The following is a 9,891-nucleotide window of genomic DNA, read 5'->3' as shown; positions in this document are numbered from 1 at the left end:
ATATTATAATACTAAGATCTTTGAGTTACAAATGAAGGGAAGAATACTCGAACTTAAAACTTTAGTCAAGGAATTGTGTCTTCAAAGTAAAGTAATTTTCAGGATGAAAGTTTAATAGCAAAGCTATAATTTGTTGTGCCTCCTATTGCTGGTGTGGTTTGTAGTGGCAGATGCAAGAATAATTTGATCAGTTATTTTCTTTAGTTGTAGGGCTTGAATACCGTATAAAGATTTAGAAAAAGTTGTATTTGCATTGATATTGAGTTACATATGATAGTATTTACAGAGTCAATATCTATATAATACAAGCTAAGAGATATGAAAGACTTATCTATATATGAAGATGGTAATATTAACAAGAGATAAGAAAACTCTAAGAGATAAATGACTCTATCTAATAATTTACTTTTAGACAACAATATCAGACTTGTAAATTTGTCTTAATCTCCGTAATAGTAATTAACTCATATTTATATATAAATATATTAAGGTTTAGATATTTTTCTTATAGAAGAATTTGTTATTAATAATTCATATAAAATTAGCAAAATTTAGCAATGCGATTGTATTAATTAGCAGAAGATATATTTTAAAAATATAAAATAAACTAGAGTATCCAAAATAATATAAATCATTTCACCAAATTTTAGAAAATAGGCTCATATTATAATGCTAAAAATGCTAGGTTTTCTTGAGTTACAAATGAGGGGAAAAAAACCCGAACTTAAAATCTTAGTCAAGTTGATATATGCTATGTTGTTAGATTTTGATTATTGATGTAAGAACTTAAATGGAATTACATGTCAACTATTATATAGAACAATTGGTATCTTGCGTTTTTCTTTTGGATGCATTGTAGAGGTAATTGCAAGAAAATACAACCCAAGTTCCAATAAAATAAATGATAAAAATTGTAACTTACTCTATTGATAAGATAATATCATTTTTAAAAACGGCATACAATATCAAATTTTATTTAGGAATAGTAGTTTGGTGGATATTTTCGAGTATCCGAATTGACTAAACTCTAATAAAATAAATTTTTGAGTAATTGTAAAAAGATTTGGGACAGATTTGAAATTGAATTCTAATATACTTGTGTCGGTTTCGGATACAAACCCTCGGATACCCGCTACCCTAACTCGATTATTTAAACGGATACGGGTATAAAGTACACATATTCAGTAGTCGATACTCGTTTAAAATTATATAGCTTAGATTCTTGTATTTTTATTAATATATTTTAAAATTTAATTATTACAAATGAATATCCATTTAATTATCCAAAAATTTGTATAAACGAATAGGATAACTGCTCCTATTTAAATATCAATATGACTTATTTAATAGCTAAATATTTTATTGAAGTTCGGATAATATATATGTTACTTCTTTTTCAAACTTGGGACGCGTTCGTATAATAAAACTAATTTTTTAAACAGATTTGAAAGAGTTTCGAAAATGCATAATTTAATCGAGTTCAGCCTTAAATATTTTTAAGAGCGGATACTTTACCGGTTGTCTTGCTAAGTTTATCGACTAAAAAGAAAAGGCTATAGGATTAGCTTGTAAAGAAAAAAGACACAATTTCTTAATTTTTCTGAATTCGGATATTTTCTGTGTAAAAGAAAAAGATACAATAAATAAAGTAGTTTGGTAGTTCAATAAGCAGTTTAGCCCAAAAACTACCAAACATGAGCAACTTTAGCAGAGACTACACGCGTACGTAGAAGTGTCAAGGGAGCCACTCCACTGGGATCGTCGACCTGAATCTACGTACGATTATAAAAGTAATTAAAAATAAGAAAACAAAAAGTAACTAGCCGTTACGGCTCACAAATTCGAATGCACAACATTAAGTTGCCGTTTGTTTTTTCATTAAAGGGGAAGACAAACAAATCTCCTCTTCTTGGTTCTCAAAAATACCTGCAAAATCAGTCCAAACCATTCTCTCTCTCTTAACACTCCTCCCTCTCTCGCTGCAAGGGAAATGCAATCTATTCAAACAAGATTGTTGATGTTGTTGAGAGGGAAGAAGGGGAGTTAGAGGAAGATGAAATTGATTTGGATATGGAACCATGTGAGAATGTTAATAATGGGGGATGTCTTAAATATGAACATTGAAGGTTTAGAGGTTGAGCCTAAAGAAAATGGTTTGGAAAAGAAAATGAATTATATTTGTGATGAGCATAACTGTGATTGAAGCTAACAAGTAAGCAAAACTTGCTCATATTGAACTTATTGATGAAGTATTGGGTTCTGAGATAAGTTGTTTTATAAGTGATTATTTTTTTGGTTTGTTGTAGATCATTTGATGCAGTTTGAACATTGGAGGGCTTGCAGGAAGTTGTTCTGGGAAATAGCATTTCCAATAAATATGATCTTATTCAATTGTCATGCACTGCTGTTCGAGTGATTAATTCTGTGAGTTGTATTCTATGAGGTTTTATCCTGATTTTATGTTCTTGGTTAATTGCAATTCTGATTGTTGTCATTTACAGGTTAGTAAGAGAACATAACAGGGATAGTTTTTCAAAGTGTCAATTTTTGTAATACTTATTGTTTCCTTTAGTGAGAATTTTTACATCACCAATGTAGAAGGAATAATCCCTTCTGTTACATATCTTGTACAGACTTCTTTCTCTTCTAAATAGATGATTTCAACCTGAGCATTCTAAAGAGGTATGGCTAGTGTAATTTCAACCTTAGATCTTGTTATTACTTTGTTTCTTGCTATGGTATTACTGTCACTTGGGATGATTTTCTGTGATTAAGAAGTTTAAAAGTGGTATATGTTTCCACAGCAATCGTGCTTGCCTCTAGAGATTCCTTCTGGTGTTTTTTTGAGTTCCATATCTAGTGAAAAAGAGAAACAACCGCTCATCTCCACTGTGATAATGATGTGATCGGTAAAAGTTCAGGTCATGATATGAGTGCTGTGAACAAGTTACCTACTGATTCATTTGTTAATAATAAAGCAAATATATCACTAGAAGCTCCAAAAACAGGAGTGTCGAATTTTAGGAATAGAGCGGCTTTGCTTCCTTTATCTTTCTTTTATGATTTAAAGCAAATATATCACTAGAACCTCCACAAAGATCAGCTGGATTTATGATTTTGTTATAGATGAGGTCAAACTTTCATCTTTCTTTTTATGGTTTTTGGGGTAGATGAAATTTTTGCTTTGAATCAGGAAAATTTGGAGCAGTATTTGCATCCATGCCTCTGCCAATTTCAGCACGGCTTATGCTGGCCTTGGTTTCCTTCAGTTCTGTAACCTGAATAGTTTCAGGACAAAGTTCATACTTGGATTCTCTTTCTTCATGGGCATTTCACTACCCCAATACTTCAGATAGTACTATTATCAAATAGGATCAAAATGTAGGTCATGTTTACACTGGTTCCTTTATTAGACCTCCACAAATATCAGTGCTCCAATTATTAGGCTGCCAGTCATCCATCACCTACATGGGAATCAGCAGTTTCTTTACCATATAGTATTTGCAGTTTTCATTTGGTTCTCTGTAATATTGGCCTGTTATTTTCATTTGAATTTATGTAGTAACTTAATATTAGGAATTTGATTTTCATTTTCTTCGGCTGAATATAAAATCTTGAGGATGGGGAGGGCATTATTGAAAGCAGTGGCAGCATCAGATTATTGAACTGTGGGATGTATATTTGCAGTTCATTTGGTTCTCTGCTGCTATATTGGCCTGTTATTTTCATTTTAATTTATGTAGTAACTTAATATGAGGAAATTCATTTTCATATTTTTCAGCTGGATGTAATCTTGAGGATGAGGAGGACATTATTGAACCAGAGCCATAAGTTTCCTGGCAGATAACTTTTAGAGAGAAAAGGCAGCAGATTTGAACTGTGGGATGTATGCTTTGTATCCGTCATCCATAGGACACTGTTTTATTTGTTATTCAAAAGAGACCCTACTGATCAAATTATACATGGAAGTTGAGCTTATTCGCTTGAATTGGTTACAGCGGCATTTGGCAGAAATTGGCGATGCTCCTCATGTTGGAGATGAGCCTACAATTTCTCTATCCTCAAGGTTTTTTCTCTCTTTTTAGCCTGCGAACTTACACGAACTGACACATTGCTTGCAGTTGTTAATATCCCAATGAATGCTCGGGACTCCAAGCTCAATTGCATATTCTAGCACTTAGCCATGTCGAACAATTCTGAAACACTCTTCTTTGCCACAAGAGCAAAGGAAGTCATCAACAATGCCCAAGTTAACATGGTATCGAACCCTGTTGCTTAACTAGTTTGTTTTGGCATTCGTCTGACTTCAACAATACAAATTCCAATTTTTCATTTCTTGTACAAACTTTTTTGTCAGGTTGTTTCCGACAAGCAGCTGATTTATATAAAAGGAAGTCGCCAGCTAGAAGTAGAACCACAGACTCTTGATCCTTCAAAGGAAAAAACTTGAAAATTTCAGCAGGTGAGTTTCAGCAGCTTAATTGAATACACAGTCATCTAATGAATGTACCATATATACATTTTTTTATTTGAGAACGAGTCTATCGATTGCTTAATCTGGATATCTTACTGCTTATCAAAACTGTAAATTATTATGATAATCGGACAAGAAAAAGACTTTTTCAAAAAAAAAAATTGTGTGAAAAATGAATAGATCGCAACTAATCTAATAATGATCGGGATATTAAAATATATCATTGATTTTGTAGTTTCCTTTTATAAATTCTTTAAGGCATGTGATGCAATTTGTAAGCAAACTTTAGTGTTTCTTATTGAGCCATTAAGTTTGAGCTACTCTTAGTACTAAACCTGGTTTGACTTGCCGTTGTGATCTTGTTTGAGGCATCTCATAAGTATTTCTAAAGGGTAACCGAGTGAACACTTTTTCTCTGTGTTGGTAACTCTATATGCCAGCGCAAGTACTAAATTAACAGGTTGTGTTGCCTCCAAAGACAAGTTTACTTTCTGCTATCTCATTTTCAGCAGTTTTAGTATTATTTTATTATATATTCAATATTATTCTTAATTTACTTTTAATTTATGTTTATTCTATAATTTATTTGTTTATTTGCACTTTTATTTGTTAATTTCCTTTACTAATCTAAATTTTTTTATAGCGACAAGTTCTAATTACCCGATTCAGAGATCTTAAGTGGTCCTTTTTGGACTTTTAGGAATACTTTAGTTTAGTTAATTAATTAGTTAATTCCTTATTTGATTTTTTGAGGCTTTTAAGCCATGGTTGTAATTAATTTTTCCTTAATTGCCCCGATATCCTTAATCCCATTCTAAATTTTTCTTTTCTCCTCTCCCCTTCTTCTATGTATGTTTTATTATTATTTTTAGGTTTTCACTGTGCATGTTTAAGGCACTAAAATCAACTTAGGATTTATGAGTGATCGTCCTACATGCCTAACATGAAATGACAAAGCTTACTGATGTAAACTTCTGGCACCTCATATTTGCATTCACTTTAAAATACTAAGATAAAATGAATTTAACACTTAGATTTAGTTAATAAAATTGGACTCTAATTGGGTCACCTTGCATGTGAAGATAAAACTTAAGGTACAAAAGTACCTTCCGACAGGACTAGTTTTGAGGGCTAATGTACCTTCTTCTATAGCCCTCTTCTTTGAACTTATAGGATTAGTTTAATTAATTAATTATGTAATTTTTTATTTGATTGTTTCAAGGCTTTTTAAGCCATGGTTGTAATTGATTCCCCCTTAATCGTCCCAATCTTCTTAATTCCTTTCTAGAAATTCTCTTTTCTCCTTCCCCTTTTTTTGAATGTTTTTATTTTATTGCTTTTAGATTTATACCACACATGTCTAAGAAACTCAACTTAAAATTTTTCGATCACCCCACATTGCCCCACATAAAAAGAATAAAGCTCACCAATGTAAGCTTCATGCACTTTAAAATGCTAAGATTATGAATCCCACACCTAGAAAGTATCTAAAGTACCTAATGTAACTCATTCTAGGATTGGTTATGTGTACCAATGTACATTTTTCTACATTAGAATTGTTTGTTGACTTCATATATTTTATAAGATAAAAATGTTAGTGCTTGAATAAGTAGAAGGGACTAGATTAAGGTAATTTAATTAGGCTAGCAAATATTCATTTATTCTAGTGGAGGTTAGGTTCGTGCCTAGGCATGTGCCTCATACATTCCTTATTCATACCCTAGACCTATAATATATGATTTTGTGGAGGAAGAATTTTAGGCTCTCCGCAAGAGATACAAAGCCGTTATCCTTACTCTCTAATTTGTCCCGACCTTTAGGGTGTCGACTCTACTTTTTTGATGGTCACATGATCATTCTGGTCCTTTAAGTCTCTCCACCAAACCGCTCATTTAAAAATGGACCTAGTACGAAAAACAGTTCCTTGACACAATAATGAGGTCGTAAATCAACTGGGGCGAGGCCTAAAAACCCTAAACCCTAAAAAGCTATTGCCCTCACAAATTCTTATACAACAAAAGGGAAAGAAAATTCTTAAATGGACTAAAATATCCTTAGTTAATCTAATTATTTAATTAAACATAATCTTTAATCTTAACTCAATCCTAATTTTATTATAATGCCATATACAATTGTAGTACTATCAAAGTTAATGAAAATTAAATTAAAATACTTGATTAAAATTGCGTTTAATCCGCAAAAGATATAAGGAGTCGAAAAGATGAAGAAGCTTTTGTTTCTTTTATGTTTTTGGGTCACGGAGATAGGAGAAGAGATGAAGTATGTTTTGGCTAGAGTTTTTAGGAGAGTGTCGATATTAATTTCTAGGGTTTTATGGGAGAGAAAGATGAATATATATATGGATAGGATTAGGTTTTAGAAAATAATTGTTAAAGTGGGTATTCTTCGTGTCCTCCTTCTTTTCTTTTTCTTCTTCTCCGTCGACGTCGAGCTTAAGGAGGGAGTTGCTCCTCCTCGCTGCTACTGCTAGTGCAGCCTCCTACCGCCATTTTTTTACAAATCTGACAATGAATTTGCATTCCCCGACCTCTGGAATCCAAGGACAGTCCTTCCTCGTTCTCTTTCCTCCGCTGGCAGCCTTGGTGGAGCCTCATTGGAGCAATGCCTTTCCAGTCACAATCTAGCATTTTTCGGCTAGAGCTAGGCTGTGATTTAGGTTTTTGGGCTCACACGTCTCAAACCTCGCATAGGCGCTTCCAAATTAGAATTCTGACACTGTTGGTTGTACCGGCTTTCGGATCAAGAAGTTTTTCAGATAGGTAGAATTTTAGATTTTTGCCTCGATAAAAATTTATTTGGACCTTAAAAATTTTAAATTTTTTAGAAATATTACCTCCATTAATAATTATAAATAATTGATTTAATTTAATTTAATTTAGTTGATAGTTAAATTGTATATATCATGAATTTATTTTTGAGATTAATTATTATTCAGTTTGGAGATAATCATGGTTATAAATAATTAAATTAGATACCAACAAATTATTTGTAAGTTGGTTGTGAAATAAATATTTATGCTGTTAATTAATATTTGTGATATGAGTTGTATTGCGGAGTAGGAAAAAATAATGAAGCTTTGGTGGCCCGACTCCTGTTAAATGAGTGATGATTATTAGAATTGTTTCTAGCAGGTTTTAGACCTATGATAAAGGGGGTAAACGTTTGTATTTTTGGAGAGGTTTTGCCGAATTTTTGATATAATTTCCAAGTCGAGATTTTTAGACAATCTAAATCTAGGAGTCTAGACCTAGGATTAATTATGAAATATTTATTAATTTAATTATTTTTATGAATAGATAATCCGTCGGTTCAGCCAGCTCTACCAAAGGTCTAGGAGCAGCTAAGAAAACTCGGCAGAACTGTGAGTTAGAGGAAACTCGGCACGTGTCATATCCGAAATTAAATATAAATTTTATTTGATTATATAGCAGGATTAGTATTATTACATTTTATTTTCATTATTATTATGATTTTTTTGTCATAACATTTATTATTATTATTATTATTATCATTATTGTTATTATTATAAACATTGTACGTGTCAATCCAGAAATGTTAGTTATGTTACTTTAATTTCGTTGATGCTAAATCGAAACGTGGTTTGGTATAAGATAATAATAGAATATTACCACCTGATGGGTTACATCAGGACCGTGTGCCCACCGGTTAAAATTAGAGACATGTAACAGAGAATTATTCAGTGATGTGCCCTGGTCGAGCACAACTCTCTGGGCTTATAGGATTTTGATTTGCTGGAGAAAGTTCTCTAGTCGAGCGTTGCTCTTTGAGCGCCAGCTGTATTGGTAATTAAGTGACCAGACTAGATTTTAAGGATCCTGGTCGAGCTTTTCTCTCTAGGCGTCAGTCTTATAAAGAGTCGAAAGGCTGATAGTCGTATTTATCATTATGTGATCTTCTATATTATTTAAATAATTATTTTATATACACAGTTGCTTTTAGTTTAAACTATATATAATTTTTAACTTACTCTCGAGACTAACAGTCTCAATTTATTAATTTTTCAAGTGACAGCTAGGTCTTTCGCAGTTCCTCTCTTTGAGCAGCCCGACTCTTTTCTTCCTCTGGCTCAAACGTAATTATTTTTCTTGTATTCTTAACTATTTAAATTTGTAGATACTCTGCAGTATTTACAATTAGACTTAATATTCTATTCAGCATGATGATCAATCAGACTTAATTACTAATGAACCAATTATAAATTCTATTGTATTTGTGGATGAGTATTAGTAGACATAGTGTTTGGTATGTTGAATGGAATTATAATTTTATTAAGTTGGTGATTTGTTAGGCTTACTACGGGTTTCGATAGCCTTTTAAGTTTACCCATTCCCTAGCGCCGGTAGCAGTCGTGACATTAGATAGGTTTTAGGGTTTAGGAATAGGCTAAGCTTGGGGGAGCTTAGCCTCACAGCTCAGGCAAAATGCGATATTTTGTGTCTGGGGGTTGTCTCTGTCAATTCTAAAAGGGTATTTTCTCATATATTCATACAAATTCCTTCTTCAGAAGCCTTCACTAACTAAAATGTCTCATCATCGGGCTTATAAAAATTTTGATATGAAAATAAGTGCTGACACCAAGAACCATAAGCTAAAAGTTGTTAACCTAATCCTTAAAAGCGTTACTCTTGCATTAGAACCACTAGCACTTTTTTTTCCAAAACTATGAAAAATGTAATTAACTCCCTAATACAAGAGCTAATTTAGTTAAACTATCCCATACTTCTCTTTTATTACTATAATAAGGACTACCATACACAGAGGTAATGAAGAAGAGTGATTTCTAGAATCCACAATTATTGGATACCTCAAAGTCTACCATAAAGCAAGCGTCTTTGCTACCTTCAGCCTCATAGTAGAACCTGCTATCAAATTTAAACTTGATCCTCCATTTTTCAAATTTAATATCCACATTCAGAAACTTGTCAAGGGAGGCCCCAACCCTTAACAGTTCCAAGTAATGATACTCATGGCTTCTAAGTGGCTTTAGGCGAGCCACCAACGCATTGACAATAAGTTTCATGATGCTACTACCTCACCACTTCCTTTAACCATCGTATATCCAACCTAACTTGAGTAGAATCATCAGTAAGCTCCTTAAGTTGTAAGGACTTCTTTTGACGAGCCATTTGCTTGATCTTTCTTTCTTTTAATAATCCCAATAATCTTGTCCCGCATTGACTTGGACACATAAGGAAAATCCAGTTGATCCTCTAGTCAAAATTTCTGCTGAATTGGCCTGTCAATAACTTAACAGTTAAAGACTCTCCCACTATCTATTCGAGCACACTGGCTATAGCCTAGATTTTAAGACTGAGCTCTTCGAATCCGCTTTTTTAGCCTCTAGATCTAATTTAGAATTGTCCAACTCAGCTGGG

At 32.7% G+C, this 9,891-nt stretch overlaps 1 long non-coding RNA gene across 3 annotated transcripts; it reads left to right on the top strand.

Moving 5' to 3' along the window:
- Positions 1-1,892: 1,892 nt before the first annotated feature.
- On the top strand, positions 1,893-5,301 carry LOC107262077. 3 transcript variants are annotated; one of them, XR_007216270.1, is made up of 6 exons: positions 1,893-2,212; positions 2,307-2,424; positions 2,634-2,682; positions 3,782-3,886; positions 4,122-4,258; positions 4,358-5,301. It is a non-coding gene; the product is annotated as an uncharacterized LOC107262077 (long non-coding RNA). The 3 variants fall into 3 exon arrangements; XR_001535984.2 differs by having other exon boundaries at positions 3,782-4,258; XR_007216269.1 differs by lacking the exon at positions 2,634-2,682 and having other exon boundaries at positions 3,782-4,258.
- Positions 5,302-9,891: the final 4,590 nt, after the last annotated feature.

Source organism: Ricinus communis, chromosome 6, assembly GCF_019578655.1.
Source record: "Ricinus communis isolate WT05 ecotype wild-type chromosome 6, ASM1957865v1, whole genome shotgun sequence".
In the NCBI taxonomy this organism is placed as follows: Eukaryota; Viridiplantae; Streptophyta; class Magnoliopsida; order Malpighiales; family Euphorbiaceae; genus Ricinus; species Ricinus communis.
Note: the sequence above shows the minus strand (reverse complement) of the source record. Positions and strands in the feature narration are given on the sequence as shown.